The 18,022-nt window shown below is 40.6% G+C and overlaps 1 protein-coding gene across 1 annotated transcript in view; it reads left to right on the forward strand.

Annotated features, from left to right (window-relative positions):
* The window catches only part of roraa (RAR-related orphan receptor A, paralog a), a 187,660-nt gene that overhangs the window by 80,536 nt on the left and 89,102 nt on the right, over positions 1 to 18,022 (forward strand). The window lies entirely within an intron of this gene.

Consider the following 18,022-nt stretch of genomic DNA (forward strand, 5'->3'; position numbering starts at 1 on the left):
ACGAGCAAACAGCAGTAAGATAAAAATGAGTGGCATTTATATAGAAACAGGATGAGGCAGATTTGTTAACAGTGAGCCTGGTCCTGCTTGTTTGACTTGAGGTCAGCAGCGCACCACAGACTTGCAGGATGTGCTTCACAAACTGTTGCTTGAGAAAACATCCGTTATAAACAGGATAATTAGCTTTTTGGAAGCCATTAATTCTGGCAGGTGAAGGGGCGGAGGAGGAAATAAATAAATGTGTCTGTGTCGTGTGACACAGTGCTAAAAAATTGGGCACCTTTCCAACAGCTCATTTCACCTTTTTAAAATTGGCCATATTGTAGATGAAATATTAAATGGCCAGGCTGGCTATTAATGCTGACTTTTATGGATTGGATGCTGTTGTGCTTAATATACCAGTTGAGTTCTCCTTTTTATTCCTCAGCAGAGTTCTGTCCACCCGTAATGTATTGCGCCGGGAGTGAACCAACTGGTGCACAATGGGGTTTCAACCCATGTGAAGCTCCCTGGCTCTGCTCCAGGCTGAAAGTGTGTGGTCTGAAGTGTATTTTCTTCTCTTTAGCATCTCCATTAGTAGCACCTCAGTACATTTGGAAGTACATTTAAAGCTCCACTTTGGAAAAAAAATATATCATCAAACATCTATCGAGTGCATTGATTGGAATCCTAGCTCATATTCATTATTCAGTATTTTTTAATCCTTTGTTATCCAAAAAAATGCCTTTTACAAAATAATGAAGGATCTGCATCAATATATTATAGATAGATCCCAGATAGATCTGCATCCTAATGTCCTTGATATCAGTTTATATCTGCAAAAAGGAAAAGAAAGAAGGGGGGGGGGCGCGCGCTGTGTACTACCAGCACATATAACAAAGTTAGATGAACACAGAGCAGTGGATCTCAGATTTCTCTGGCATGCCTCACTTCAACAGCTGAAAAAAGGTTCGTGCCCCATACACCAAACTATCGCATTCCAGTTTGTCTTAACGAATTTTCCTAAAACTGCAGGAAAATTATTTTTCATGGCAAACTCTTTATGATATGATATGATTATTACGTTTTTTTTAATTCCATATTTTTATATTTGTTCCCTTACAACTCCATTATAGCAACTTAGCCACTACAGAGGAAGAGTTATGCGGAGAAGGAAAAAAAAACACAGAACAATAACCTTTGTTTCATCTTCTAACCAAACCATTTGTTAGCTATTGCTGCAAAAACAGAAAGTGGTGAAGTCATGGTATCATGCCAGGGATTGCCTGTGTTTCATTTTGACTAATTCGTGTTGATCACTTATCCTGCGTACTGCAGCTTAATTTTCTCTTATATGATACATGTTTTTGTTCGTGCCAAATGATGGCATGTTAATGTTATATTTCCCTTTAATAATGTAAACAGAAAATACACTCACTCCTCAGTCCTTGAGATCATAATCGGTTAACTTGATTGAATGCAACTGCCAGTTTATTAATAAATGAAATAAACAGAAATCAAATATAAGCTTATTGTAGATAGATCTATGTTGTGTAGTTAGTGCTTATAACATATGATCTAAAGATTTATTAAACTGTATCAATATGCATTTAACACTCTTGTATTTCAATTTAAAGATGACTTAAAATAATGAGCAACAGTGACGATAACATTGGTTAAAAAAGTTTTCCTTTGAAATTATTTGGTGAAATAAGTATAAAAATGCTGTTAGGTTTAAGTTTATTTAAAACTGAAAGTCATGGTAATATTGAATAGATACATAGAAAAAAAATATTCCCATAGTATCTGTGAAAAATATTCTCAGTTTTTTTTTTAACCTATCAGTAAGTCTGTATTTTGATAGACACAGTAGCGGGAAAAAACAACACAAACAAAATAAAACTCTCAAAATAGAACTCTCTCTTACAAACACACACACACACACACACACACACACACACACAAAGACAGCGAGAGAGACTAAAATGTGCCTCGTTCTTAAAATTTTAAAGTAAATCGTGGTTATTAAAGGTTTGTCTTAAATGACTATTTGAAATTCATTTATATTATAACTGAATTTCAAAAATGTCATTTCAGGTGTATTATTATTATTATTATTATTATTATTCTTTTTCACATTTCAGTGGTTAAAAACCTGAAACTATATACTGTTTTAAAAACCCTGCCCAAAATGCACACACACACAAAAGCAATGATGGGTCCTGCTATAAGAATTATAGCCATACAGGAGTGTGAGCAGCCAGGACTCTCCTGTAGATGGACGTCCCCCTCAGCATCATGCACAGTGGGGGAGGATGTGGCTGTTTTCTGCCTCAAAGGAAGACGCTGGCCAGGGACCATAATGCCTGCAGCCGCTAGCAAAGCCCTCTAAAATATTCATCACATAACTTTTTCTGTGTGACTATATGTTTTTAGCAGATGGTTACATTTTTGAGAGGAGAACAAAGTTGTAAAAGGAATATGATTTTACTTGTTGCCATGGGAACAGAGATGGATGAAGATGTTTCATGGTTCACTGGCTGCCTTGTCTCTCTCTCTCTCTCTCTCTCTGTGTGTGTGTGTGTGTGTGTGTGTGTGTGTGTGTGTGTGTGTGTGTGTGTGTGTCTGGGTGAATCTGCACATGCCTCACTTTGTCTGCATGACTTAGTGTACATATTCTGCAGATTTATACAGCGTGTGCATGTACCATATTTGCATGAGAAAGTCTTTTTATATTGAATTCTTAAGTGAGCGGCAGATTTTGCCGTCACTTAATTTCTGTGAAGGATATTATGAAAACTTGCTCAGTGAAAGGTCAGCGCGGTTCCAAGAGGGGATCATTTCCTAATACACTATTACAACACGTATCAAGCTGCTAGTATTATAGAAATAATGCACGCTCTTGTCAGAAGCTCTGTTCACAACGTGATTTATTTTTCTCTCTGATGGTGAAGTGGTGCTCATTTCACAGTGTATTAGCCGACTGTCTAAATAGTGATGATTCAGTACCATGGCTACTCATTTTCACATGACACATGAAAGGGAGGATCTGTCGATAAATGCGACAATAACAGTGGCCTGAGTTATCTGGTGCCGTTTTTTTTTTTCTTAGCTGCATTTCAAAATGAGTGTTCTCCCATTCGAGAGGAGCTAATTAGATTGTGTGAGTTGCATGATATGGGGTCCTACACATAAAAGCCCTGCTGCGGAGATGAGCAACGGTTGCCTGTACCCCAGACAGTGCTGATAGTAGAGCCACTCCTTTAATTCCACTCTCAAAAATCAGATCCTAATTGCATGTCTGATTTTAGTAACTTGTTCAGCAATTTAAGAAAATTGCTTTTTGAAATGTAACAATTTCAGTGATCTTAAGCGTTCTCATTTCTCATTCTGTGCGCTCTGCTGAGGACTGTCTCTTTTCAGGCCTCATCAGGCAGTAATTGAAAGGTCCTCCTTCGCCTGTAAACCACTGACCCCGTAGAATTTATCATGCTGTTCATTTTGGGAGTATGAAAAACTGTTTTTCGAGCTCATCAAAGAAGAAAGGAGGAAAATCTATTTGTGGCTAATTGTTTAACTTTTCTCATTCGGCTCTTTGTGTCGTACAGGTGAGTACTGTTACAGAAGACCACGTGAACACACAGAAGGACCCACACTCACTTTTGCAAGAGCACACATAAACCTATTATAATTTATTAAATCGAACTTGGCAGCATGCGCCAGGTGAAGAATGTAGTTATTAGAGGAGGCACCTGCAGACTGAACGTGGAGCCTTTTATTTAGTCCCGGTAACAAAGAGGAAGACTAAATTTCCACAGAGGCATTTGTGTGAGTGGTGAAGTGTAGCTTAATGGCATGGTTTTATTCATCAAGCGAGGTCTGTGCACTCGTCCACTGCGAAGCTGCCTTGAGGGACAGTGAGTGATTCCGACCACTCAGCCTCATTATGGAATCATATTAATATTTAAGGGGTTGGAATTGAGGAATAAAGAGGGTAATTGATAGCATCAAAATGGAAGTGTTTGAACCCTGTTATATTATTTAAATATTTCTAATAGCGCTGCCACAATACGCGCTAAAAATGCAGCGAGCATCCCTCTTTTTAAGTGATAACAATTGTTGAGCACCCTTGAACTTAGTTGTGAATGGCATGCACGGTCGCAGACAAGAATCGAAGACACAAATGACTGGCTGATGAGTCGTGCCCGGCAGAGGGGATTGAGTCATAGCATAAGTACTGTGGGGGGTTTTTTTTCCCTCCCTTGCTGCAGCAGAAGAGCCACAGACCATCATGTTTTGGAACAACAATGGGGGAGGAAAACAATACAGTCATATTTGTTTTCATTTCCTGTTTATTTTAATCTAGATAACCCTGTGTAGCAGGGGTTTCATTTACTTTAAGTAGCAATGGAAAGGACAGTAACCTTTAAAGTCTTCTGTGTGGGCGTTTGCGTGCGTGTGTGTGTGTGTGTGTGTGTGTGTGTGTGTGTGTGTGTGTGTGTGTGTGTGTGTGTGTGTGTGTGTGTGTGTGTGTGCGTGCGTGTGTGTGTGTGTGTGTTAATCAGCTGATTAGACTGTATGGAAGGAAAGTGACATGTAAGCATAAATGAGTCTGCAGGCAAGTAGACTGTGAATGATAATGATGCTCTGGAGTTCTACTTAGCATAACATAAGGGACTGCTGCTTGTGCTCATGGCATTCCTCAGAACGCAGTCAGTGGACTTTGTTACAGACTAGCACTAATTAGGCTTTACCACGTTTAGCCAGCGGCTCTACAAAACCACCATTGTGGCTTGTTTCTGGAACTTGTGCATGATTTAGCCTCAGCATTGCATCAGCCAGTTCTGGGAATGAATGCTAACTTGTATTGCTGCTATTATGAGAGCAGCATATGGAGATACAGACGGGCAGGTGTACGCAGCCTGTTATTTGATTGTTACCTAGAGATTGATAATCATACAACAAAAGCAGTTAATGAAAAGGCGCCCAATACAACGCTTTTTATTTGGAGTGGAAAAAAAAACAGTGCAAACACACAGACAGATTGCTAGCAGATGCCGGTGTACCTGTAGCTCCTGATCGGGTTAATTGTCTGTTTCGGGGGAAGAAAAGGTTTTGGATGGTCAAGAGGCCTGTAGTTCAAAGCACATGGCATCAATGCAGTTGCTGAAGTTCGCTGTTGTTGTAAAAACAAAAAGGTAACATTTAGTTTTTGATATATTCTAATGTTATTTTAAGCTGATAGATGTAGTTACTGATAAACAGTAACTGTAGCTACCTCAGTGAACTATTTATGACAGATAAAACGAATCAGGCTGAGGTGTAATATTCAAACACTGTCTTAATAAAAGTACAAATATAGTATTATATTAAAATGTAAATGTGCTTGGATCTACTTATTGTGTCTACTTACAACCACATAATACTTTTACATTTATATATGCACTTTTAGTAACTTTATACGGGTAACAGCCATTTATCCTGCTGCTTCTATCAGCAGTCACATTATCAATAAACAATAAAGACCCTTTTATTGTCAGCCATGTCAAAACATTGGCTCCACTGTGTTTGATAAATGTTGTGGTGTGCTTTGGATCATGAGCTTTCCAATCCTGAGCTCTCCTTCTCCTTACTTTAGTCTTTCCATCATTCTGGTGAAAGTGAACTTTGGCTTTGTTTTTTTTTTAAAGATGTATTTATTTATTTGTAATTTTTAAGAACTGGTAGAGCAGAGCCTTATTGGTCTTCATTCTAAACACCTTATTGTAAATCCTCTGTATTTCCATTCATGACGGCATCTCTTGATAGTAGACTGAATGACAATGATGCCCACCTCCTCAAGAGAGTTCTTGACTTGGTGGTGAAGTTTTCTTAGTCAAGAAAAAAAATCTGTTTAGCTGTTTTGTGTGGTCCTTCAGGCCCCAGGGTTTTGCCAAGTTGGCCAGTGCATTCCTTGTTTTTAAGAATGTACCAGCTAGTCGATCTAGCCGCTACTACATTTAGTTGGGTTTTTCAAACTAATGATGGCTTCCCTCAGATGCGCTGACCTCATTGACAGTTCCAGTGAACAGCAACCAAATACCAGCTCGACACTTTGAACCAGCTTCAGATCAAATACCTGTTTAATTTACCATGAAATAATGAGGGAACAGGCCTCACCTGGCCATGAAACTACTTGTCAATCAATTGTCCAGTTAAATTTGAGCCTCAACCTCATGAAAATGAGGGCAGTGTATAAAAACGGCGGTAATTCTAGGTAATGCAACATTTTTGTAAATTTGAATTAAAGCTGAAAGTCTGCACTTCAATCACACACAAGGCAAAACATTATTATTAGGTGTTAAACTTAATCTTGCATGCATGTAGCATGTTACCATTAGACTTTTATCTAAGCAAGCTAAGCTAACCAAGGTCATTCTTTTTTTAAGTATAATAACAAGCATGAAATTGTGCAACTGATGCTCGTCTTTTTGTTGTGTTGCCAGTAGAAACACTGAAGCTCACAAAGAACATAGTCGCTATACAAACTCTGTGTTGAATGAATGATGTGTGATTAGGCAGCAGGGTCTCAGAGTACTACGTGTGGTGTCTATTGCCTGAACAAAAACACCTCCAAAACATTAATACACTGACTGCAGCCAGTGAATTTTTCTTGTGGAGTGCCTGTGTGTTGGTATAAATAGATAGCCAATTTGTAAAATCGTCCGCCTGAACATAAGCATCTTGGGCCACTCTAATTGGTCAATTTCCTGCCTGTGTTGAGCGCCTAGATTGATTTATTGCCTTTTTTAAAAGGCCGTGGGGACCAACAAAACAGCTGTGCCAGCCGTCCGTGCCGGAACTGTTATAAAAACAAGAGGCTGAGCGCTGAGAGTCGGACAGCAGTCACGGCAGCAAGTGGTGGGTAGAATGGAGCAGAGCGGCATGGCAGACAGCTGGCAAAGACAGCGTATGCTGTCTGGCACCACTGGAGATGCAGGATTTATTTCAGCAAACACCGCTGAGTGGAGAAGCCCTGCCCTGGTGGTGATCGCTCCTTTCTCATGAAAACACACACACAACCAGGAATTTGCTTGATTGCTTCAATGCTTTAATCATGTGAAGGTCTGTGTGATCGCAGCCAAAGAATAGACATTTTTCATGTCATGATATCCCCCATCCACTTGACATGGAGAGGGCTCAAAGAGAGCGGATTTGAGTGCTCTGTCTCTGAGGGCTTGAGTGATAGCTCCCCAACCTGAGCGCATCTCGGCTGAATCCAGCTGTTTGTGAGCAACCGCGGTGATTTACTCTCCCGCCTCCCGCGTCTGGCTGAAACAAATCCATTGCATGTGAGATTTAGAATAATGCATCCGTCTACTCGTGTGCCTGTGACCCATCTGAGCTTTGTTGTTTGTTTTTATAAGTGCCTATCAGAGCATATCTCGAGTGTTAGGAAACGCGATGTGAAGAAATGACAATTTCTGCACAAGTGGTATTTGAGACAGAAAAGCAGCGCATAAAATTGTTTGGAGGAGGGTGTTTTTGTGAGAACTGTCTTTTAGTTGTAACCTTCAGTGTGAGTTATGACCTGTGTGGGTTGTAGCACAAGTGTTTTCTCAGTGTGTAGCAGGTTTGAAAGACTGAGCACTTTACATCTGCTATGTTCAAATCATTTTCAGAATGCTTCCTTAAACACAAACACACGCCTATATTTCCTCTCACCACCACATCTTCTTTCCTCCACCGCATCTTTTTTATCTGTTTCAGTTTTCTGCAGTAGTGAAGTTGATTCTAGACCTCACTTATGATGCTTGTGATCTTTCTATGTATTCACCTAAAGTAACTATGGAGAGAAGATTAGAGATAACCTTTATTGCCTGGTGAGGCAACACTGAAGCGTTCTGTGAAACATTTGAGATAATTCACCCCATGGTGAAGCATCTGCTTTAAGCGTCCTAGAGCAGCCATTGACTCTGGTTCGCTTGTGAAATGTGAGTGCAGTTAGCTAAGTGTCTCCTTTTTGAACTGTGATTCTTAGAAATTCCTGTATTTAGCACTGGGGATTGGGAGCCTGAGTCTTCCACAGGCATTTGAATGCAGATTCTGTGAGTCCTCCATTAAAGTCAAGAAAGAGAGAGACCAAGAGAGAGTGTGTGTATATGTGCAAAAGTGTGTGAAAGGGAGAGATGGAGAGGGAGGGAGTAATCGCACAGTCTTCATCTAGTGCTTAACTTTAGGAAATATGAGTCTGGTTGAAGATGAAAGGGACTTAATCTCGAATGCCTCTCTCTCTCCTCTACTCTTTCTCTTCTCAGTGCCTGCTGTCCATTGGGACTGGCCCATTCTAGCACACTGAAGTGCATTATGTAATCCCCTCCAACTCTCCACGCCCTGCAGTAATGGTTTAATTAGGGGAGGGGAGGCAGCCATCACGGCATCCCACCTGCCATCACTTTTCAAACATTCACCAAGTGATTTTGATACCAAAGACGCCTCTCAGTCTATCGTATGTCCTCTCAATACTCTTTGATAAACACTAAGAGTGATAACTTTTCAAGCTGTCAGCATTGTGTTTGCTTGATGCATCCTGCGACGCAGAATTAACAGAGCTTGTAGCCACAGCCTACTGTCCTCTTTCTCTTTCGTCTAGCAGGCTCTCTTCACTCCACCCAGTCCCTAGTCAGCCAGGCAGCCAGTCAGGGCAGGCGTGCTCAGTCTGTCAACACTTGTGCAGCACTCGAGTGTTTGAATTGAAACAGGAGGAACCTGGCAGAGCAGCCTTTAGAAACAGGGGGTTAATACCAGATAGAGTGTGATGTAACTCAACTTGGCACATGTTAACTGACTGTGTTTTACTTGATGTTCAGTTCCATTCTTATTATAAAGGTGGCAAACATTTTGATATTGTTAAATACTGTTTACTGGCCTTTGTTTAGATTAATATGCTGCACGCAGTGCACTGAAGAATTATTAGATGGTTTTTATATCATTTAAAATTTCCTTAAAAAGTACTTGTGTGTTGAATGGTCTTAGATGAATTTTATTAGTGCGATAGAAATGATCTCGTTTCCTATACAAATTATTTCAGTGTTTCTTTAGGATATTGGTTTCTAAAGTAACTTTGATCTTGCCATCTTTACAAAGCATCAAACTTTTATGTTTTCTATGTGCATAGACTGTGTAAAAGATGGATGTGGCTACCGCCACGCCACCCACTATTTTCTGATATCCCACGTTTCTGCCGTTTGCATCTTAGTTACAAAACAATGGATGTGACAAGGAGGGGCAGGTCAGACTGTGAAACTGCATGCTCATTGGCTACTGACAATTCATTAACAATGAGCATGCTGTTTCACAGCACAGATAATCCTCCGTTTTGAAACATGGTATGGCCGCGATTTACAATTTTTATTTACTGTGACCTGAATTGAATGACTAAGTCAACAACAGAGCAGAAAAGTGTTTACAGAGTTTCAGACAGAAAGCCCATAGACTTTTACAGGACTAGAAGTCTTTTTGCAACCACAGCTCTTGCCATCTGGTGGCCCTCAGATAGACTGCAGGTTTAGCACGCTTCTGTATCAGCTTCATTTTACTGACTCAGAAGCTACATCCATGTTCTTTACCAAAATTAGCAGTGCTGGGAATTTAATGTCTTTATTAAAGTTATATAGAGCACTTCAAATTGGTGGTGTGGCTGTTTACCCTGGAGTTTTTGCTGTGCGCTCAGAACTCTTTGCACTAAACAAACCTTATCAGTGAGTTTAGCCAAATGTTTGATTGTAGTGAAATAGTGAGTGTAGTGAGTGACTGAGCAGCCTGACTAGAGATTTTCCCCTTTCATGTACTATTTCCAAATCTGCCTCCGTCCTTTGAGCTTCCTTTATGAATGCTAAATGGCAAGTTTAAAGAAGGAAAAATGGTTTACGTAAAAATCTTTTATTCAAACTGACAAATATGAACATGGAGAGAAAAATCATCATTCTGAGGTGCGCAGGAGTCCTTCAGTTTGAGGTCCAGGGCTGATATATGTAAAAGATTCATTTAGCAGTTTTAGTTTATTGTGCCTACATTCACTATCAAAATACATTTATGCATGTTATTGATATTCACCTGTGTAGCTGCAAAACCTAAGCTGCCAGACACTGAGTGAGCGAAGACTATTCGAGTGCTTTGAGAAGTGAAGTGCGGTTTGACTGACTGACCTGAGATTGGCTCCTGCTGAATACATCATCTGCTGTAGGGAAGAAGTCTGTTTTCAATTGTGTGCATGTGTTGCCTTCTGTCTCCACTCTGTGTTGAGACGGGTTTGGTGGGATGTTTTGGGACAGCTTGCATAAAATACAACATCTTACGGACATGCGGATTCAACTAAATTTACATGTTGGCACTTTAAATTTCTTACACAAGAATGAAGAAGGTCAATCAACTTTTGACATGCGCAAATATTTTATGTAACATTTATTTTTTTTCCAGGTCAGACAGGGGGATGATAAATTGCACATGGTTTTTTTCCCCCTTGTACTCGGTTGAGCTTCCTCGGTACTCAGGAAGGGGTCGTGTTGTTTTAACAAGCTTATACTTTTTCATTAACAAAGGCCTTGTGGGACAGTAATAAGCAAAAATCTTAATGAATTGAGATGTTTTCAGATGTTGCTTTTGCAAATGTCACTACAAATGTTTCCCAGATTCATTCAGCAACCCAACCATTAATATGAAGAATTATTTTCAACCAGAAGAGATCCTGCAACAGTTGGAGTTGGGCCCACAAAGAATCGATGTTACAAGTTGTCCAAGATGCTGAGAGCAGCTCTACCTAACTTGAAAAAAATGCCCACAATAATATCACTTACACTTGCTCCCACAGATTGGCTGTGTGCCCATCAATGTGGCACGTAGATTGCAATCAATCAATTACAGATACTCCTGATCTCAACTGATTATATGTATTAAGCACTTCTGTCCACAGAATCAATTTCTTCCACTCCAACCTCTCCACCACCATGGGCAAGATTAAAGAGCTGTCAGAGGACGTCAGGGACAATTGGGAAGATTGTAAACCTGCACACAGACAGGAATGGGCTACAGGACCATCAGCAAGAAGCTTGGAGAGAAGGCGACAGCTGTTGATGTGATTATTGGGAAATGAAAGAAATAGAAAATGAGTATGAGTCACTCTCAGCTTCGATCTTTATATAAGATCTTGGCTCATGGCATGAGGATGATCATGAGAAAGGTGCTGTATCAGCCCAAAACTACACAGGAAGAGCTCGTTAGTAGTATGAAGAAGTCGGTTCTCAGTCACCAAGAGGACCAACACTGAGCTGAAATCTTGCAGTGCCTACGTATGTACAGGCTTGTCTTATATCTAAATATGAATATCGAAATAATTTAGAGAAGGCTTGGGAGAAAGTGCTGTGGTCAGATGAAACCAAAATTAAGCTTTTTGACATCAATTCAACCAAACGTGTTTGGAGGAAGAAAAATGCTGAGTATGACCCAAAGAACAACATCCACACAGTCAAGATTGGAGGTGAATACATGTTTTTTCTGCCAAGGGTACAGGATGAGTTCATCCTTTCTTCAGCCAGAATACCAAAGATCGGTCAGAGATGTTCAACAGCATGATAATAACCCCAAAATACCACCAAGACAACAGAAGTGTGGAGACAAAGCGCATTGAAGTCATGGATTGGCCTAACCAGTCTCCAGACCTCAGTCCTTTGGAAGATCTGTGGAGGAAGCGGAGGCGTCGAGTTGCGAAGCAGCAGACAGGAAACCTAAAAGTTTTAGAGAATTTAAGTAAATTTGGTGATCGACTATAAGAAACATGTTACCGCTGTGCTCGCCAACAAGGGTTTCTCCTAAAATTATTGAGTCATGTGTTGCCTGCGGATCAAACACTTATTTCATCCAATGACATGCAAATCAGCCTTTTATGTAATGTTTTTGTGTTTTGTTTTGTTGTTGTTGTTTTTTGTAGTTTTGCTACAAACTGCTCATTTTCTTTTCAAGCGAGCAAACTTACAAAATTCAGCAGGTGATCAAATAGTTATTTCCATCAGTGTATAACTGGTGCTGTTTTAGAGGAGGAAAGAAATGTGTATGATATTACTTTTGTAGACATTAGTCCCAAACTCTTTTTTTACAGTTCTCAGTTACTATTTAGTGACATTTATTTATATACTGCATAATTAAAGAGTAGAATTATGAGTTGATGTGTTGGTACAAATTGTAGCAAGCCCTCCAGTCCTCTTAATGGGCTTATCGGAAAAAGTCACGGCCAGCCCCCTCTCCAGTGTGGAAATCTGCCTCTCCCAGGATGACAGAGACTCTGTGGGTCAGGATTCACTCTGCTCCTGGCACAGCAGACGCACGCATGCTTTTACAAACAAATGCAAATTTTGCATAGGGTTAACCGCACTTCTGTCACTGCTCCTGCTATCCTGGAGGGCTGAATAGAATTAAAAAGAGGTTGATAATGACTTATTAAAAACTGTGGTTAAATAAATGAAGTGTGTTGTGTAGTCATTAGAGGATGGGAGCTGTTACATTTTGATTTGTGAAGTGGGGTGTGGACTTGCTAATCCAGAGACAGTTGTGGATGCTGGAGGGAGGAATCAAGCCATGCATATAATATGAGAACATTAGGTTGATGTATACAGACGGGTGCTTCAGAGCAAGAGAAGTAGGGATGATCGATGAACTCTTAAAGGAAAAAATTATGAATATGATATTAGCTAATGTAAGTAGATATGTTTGTTTTAAAATCTCCTAAATGTCCAGACCATGTCATTTTTAGTTACCTTACAGTTTTACCCACAGGTCTGATCCCTTTTCTAAAAGTTTTGCATGTTACACGTAGAGGTTGAAAGGCTATACCTATTCATAGACAGATGTTACTATATTATGGATTGGCTGAAGCAGGCCAATGAGGATGGAGCATTTTTCCTCTGCATTTTCCAGGCCCGACTGCCAGACTGCGTCTGAGACTGATAAATCACCTTGCCCCAGCCCTTCTCCTGTGTTTTCTTTTCAAATGTAGAATCGATGGATTTTTCCTTCATTTCATTGACCTGTGCATAATGGTGCTCTCACTCCTTCTACCACTGGGAAGGAGCCCAGCGCCGCAGACGTGCTTGCCCAGGCAAAGACAGGCGGCCTGGGCTTTGTGTTGCTTATTGTTCAGCCTGGAGAAATTAATGTGCTGTGAAATTAGCATTTTATCTGACTGCAGATACAGTAATGGAGGCAATTAGAGTGCAGGGGAGACGCAGTGCTCGGGGTAGTGGAGAGGTAAGGGACAATCCGCAAGCTGCAGGAGCCCAGCGGAGAGTTGCACAGCCGGCCTCACAGATAACACAATCACCTCCGTCTGGCAGGCAACATTAGAATGTCCGTTGGTTAATAAAGAACGCATTTGCTCTATGAAATGACACTGTATCATTCAGATTAGCTAACAGAGAAACCACACTGTAATGAAAAATGACTGTAATGAAATAGCTTTTACTCATATGCTTGCAGGAAGAGTGATCTTTTTATGTGTTTGACACCAGAGCTCTGTTGTTGACAGAACTGAAGACTGAAATTATTGGAATGGGATGGGAGTGAGGCGATGAAATCAATGCACATTTTGAGCTTAGATCATTTCTCTTCAGTTATTTTCAGACATGACATTGTGTATTTACAGCTGAGGGGCGCATTGTCAACTCTCTTTATCACGTCTCCAGATTGAAATTGATCTCTGTGATTGCGAGCCACAGGCAAGGAGATGGACCTTATCAGATGCTGAGGTGCTGCCAGTATGCTGTGTTGTCACCTGCAGCATCATAGATTGTTTATTTATTCTTCAAAAGACTCTGTGATGTGAGGCTGGAGGGGAGGCACTAACATAATGCCATGTTTAATTCTCTGAGCTTTGAGACAGTCATGGCACCATCCAAACAAACTATTTTGGTCTGCTGAAGTTGTACCTGTCTCTATTGTATGCCAATACAGTGCCATAGAGTTATTGTTTTCCCGTGTTGTAATGTCTCGTGGAACTGTATATTACTCTTGATCCCTCTGAGCATCCTACCAGGGTTTGAGTCAAATATTGACATACATAGGTTAGAGTTACAACTTCAAGGTTTGCTGTGTAGAGAAAGGATAAAGTGTTCTCTCTTTGGTCTGCAAGGCCTCCTGAGTGGATTGTTTGTTCAGCGAGAGCACAGTCAGGTAGTTGTTTCTAGAAGTTTTTCACTGTAAAATATATCAGGGTGCTATACGGGTACCAAAATGTTTTTCTATATGTCTATATTTTATATATCCAGCCTCAGATCACAGAGTATTTTGAAGAATAAATAAACATTCTATAATATATAATATTCAAAATATTAATCTTTGTTTCAGTGATTATCATCTACGCTCTGGTTGGTATCTATGGACCATCAGTGACTGTAGGAACTTTTACACAGTCATTGTTACGGATGATTTCAGGCCAGTGTGTTTCTGTGGGTCTGACACTGATAATTATTCTGTGTGGAACTTCAAGAGGCAAAGGCGAATATCACTTTTTTGTCATTTACTCAACTTACTTACATAGCCATGTGCAGAACTTCCTCTATTCAGCTTTAGTTATTCATTATTTCCATATAAAGCTACAATGATTGTTTATTTCTCACATATACTCATTTGTGTGATAATTCATGTCTTGTGCATATTGTCTGTTTTATCCATCTGCTCGTGCACTTTGAAGGTTAACTGCATTTTGTTCTCATGTACTGCAAATTGTGCAATGACACTATTGTTGAATCTAAACTAATTTGACTTTTGGAGTACCATTGCATGCTGGTATCTATCTCCGTTCATAAAGTGTACACACATCATTACGTACATATGCATATTATTGCTTACCCACACACAACACATATAGCTCACACTTAACTGACCGACTATTCCTCAAACCGGATTCTGAGGTCCACTCTTACTAACTGTCACTCTCTAACAGTTATTCTGTATATAATAATGAGCAGCTTGGGTTTCCACCCCCAGGTCAAAGGGTCAAACCTTTATTATTTTACTTATAATTATTATATATGTTATCATGTTATATTCTTATCATATTATACATAAGAAAGTAAATCGCCAAATATATGATTTTTAGTATAGAGGGTGAGAAAAAATGAAAAGAAGTTCCCTATAAAAATAATTCAAGTTACAAAATCGGTTTTTCACTACAGAAAGCTATTAAATTGGGGTTTTATTCCTATATTTTTTGTGTGATTTTAAAAATAATTATAGTAATATGACCCCTTTTCTTCTTATTACTAATTCTCTAATTTTGTGGGTTTAAGCAAGTGGAACAGGAACTTTTTTCTTCTTCTCCTTTTTTTAAATCTGTTGGGGCAAAGCCAGCCACCCACCTCTAGTCCCCCCCTCCCCGCGCGCTTTCCTGAGTAAAGACAGCATGACTTCTGCAGTCGGAGGATCACGCCCAATAAGAACATTATCCCAAAGAGTGCACTGGGCTGGCAAGAGTCTGAGATAATACCCCTTCCTCTTAAACTCCACCAGCTCCAGCTCAGGAAGTAGAGGCAGAGACAGGGAGACCTTACCAAATGATACCCCACAGCACCCATGAAACCAATTGTTCCCCCACCACCTTATGCTTTAGGGAGGAAAGGGAAGGGATGGCTGGATGTTTGCATAATATCCTTATTCTCAAACATGAGGGTGTAGTCGGTGTGTCCATTAGTGTCAACACACCAGTGCTAAATGGGCCTGAGCTGTCTTTTCTTTTTAGCTGCAGTCTTCCTCTGCCTGTGTAGACGGTGGTAGTCAGTCCACAGGGTATTATCCATACTGATTGGGAGGCTGCGCTGCCTCTGAGGAGAGGGAGATAGATGAGGACAAGCCACAGTGGTGAGAAATGTGTATGATTAGAAAGGCAGCTCTGATACCTGTCACTGGCAGCGTGTTTACGTGCTAAATGATGCTGATCAAATGGATGAGTGCTAACAGTGGCGCAGACGAATGAGAGGTCTTAAACAGTCATTTACAATATCTTCGGTGTGAGATTAGCCACATTACACAGTGATACTTCCAAACGACACCTTTGTCTGAAAGAGCTCGTCTTGAAAATACAAATGGGATTCCTGCAGTCGAGCACTTTTCTTCTCTCACTCCCTCCTTTACAGCTCGTCATTGTGAGGCGAATTGAAAGGCTTGCTCCTCATTAAGGCTAGTGTTGAAGTAGGCAGTGTTATGTAACCTGAGTTGTCTGCTCAGCACTCAGCCCCCTGGCTTATGGCAGACAAACCCCTCTTCTCAGATATTGTGCCTTCTCTGTGCTTCCTCGCTGATCTCAGACCAGGTGTTGCGGCTCAGGCAAGCATTCAACACGGGGCCAAATCTGTCCCGAGTCCAGTGTAATCACAAGGCCCCAGGTTGAGCGCAGACTTGGCCCTGGGCCTCACATCTTGTTTGAGTTAACAACACAGGCTGAATGGCCTGTTTACAATCTCCACAGCAGGGGCAGAAAACCTCACTAAATCTGTCTGGATGGCTGTCAGATGTGGAACAGATGTGCTGAAATGGAGGAAATTATGTCACTTCTTTTTCCCCTCTCTCGAGTGACCATGATGACTAAAGAGCCGTGATCAGGGTGATGTGATTATGCAGAAGGAGACTAGTATCGTGGTGACAGTTCTGCCTTGTCTGTTTTTTCTTCATCAGCTTCCTATGGCACAACACGGGCCCCCCCATTCCCTACCTGCGTTACACTGCCCTCTACAGGTGTATTTTGGTGACGTTCTAAAACTGATTGCTCCACATCCCGTGGAGTCAGGTGTGGGTGAGCTCAGTGTGCTCATATAGTAGTTCTCTCTTTGTGATTAGAAGATCCTGGGGGGATTTACAGTGATAAATAATAACCTATGAATTACTGATGATGAGCTTGACGTATAGGTGCATTCAGATGAGTATAAATATAAAGTCCACTGAGGTAGAGACTTAGGCATTGTCCCCCCCTGATATAAAAGACCACTGGAGTGCATGACCATAGTGAGACAAAATTTAAAATGCACATTTTCAGGGAAGAGTGTGCTTACTTTACCTCAAATATTTATTTGTTCTCATGGCCCTTGAAAGCTTCAGTGTAGATTGCTTGAGAGGCAAAAATATTGAGTTGTGCAAGTGTGTGTGTGTATCTAGGTGTGTGTGTCTGAGAGAGAAAAAGAAAGACATCCCTGGTCACACCTTTCTATCACTAAGGATTTTATTCTGCATTGCTGCATCTCATCAAAGCCAAGGAAACAGAGTGCTGGTATAGCCACTAAAACGTGAACACCCACATATAGATATATAAGAAAAAGTATAACTTTTTTGCCTTTTTTCTCTGTGTACAAACCCATTCCAGTAACATCATCCTCATTCACATCTTCGCTTCATGACGTACCACCTTTCTGAAGATGTGTTTATCTCAGACAAATGTTTCTGGCTGCTGCGGGCCCACATCTGCTAAACATGTGCGTTGTTTCAGTTGAGTTGTACTTTACCTCATGCGCTAGAAGGGATGTAGATCACTAGCACACAGATTGAAAAGACACTTGCACACACAGTGCATTTTTCTGTATGTTTTCTGTCACTGTCCTTGTCTCATCACTGCAGCGGCGTAGACAGAAAGCAGTCTAAGTGAGCCGTGCGTTTTATCTACGGAGACAAACACATGTAAGTTTAAAGGTTACATGAGGTTTAATTAAAATGATGAAATGGACAATAAGGGTATTGTCAAGCCCCCCCGTCTTTCTTCCCTTCTGTACATGCTGACACGTAGAGATGTTTCATTTTCAACAATGAGTCTTTTCCTCTGTCTTTTGGATATTCTTAAATCTCTTATCTTATTAATCTTTTAAAAAAAAGAAGGCTTTTTGCCGCAGGCGGCAGAAGAGGAATTTGTGTTTAGTGGATTCCTGTTCCCAGATGAGGAGAGCTAAATGAGTTTGGAGGCTTCCTGAATGCTCTATAATTGTGATGAGGCTCTGTTCCTCTGAACAATTAAAGATGCAGGAGCCCTGTCTCT

The sequence above is a fragment of the Maylandia zebra genome, linkage group LG7 (genome assembly GCF_041146795.1).
Source record: "Maylandia zebra isolate NMK-2024a linkage group LG7, Mzebra_GT3a, whole genome shotgun sequence".
In the NCBI taxonomy this organism is placed as follows: domain Eukaryota; kingdom Metazoa; phylum Chordata; class Actinopteri; order Cichliformes; family Cichlidae; genus Maylandia; species Maylandia zebra.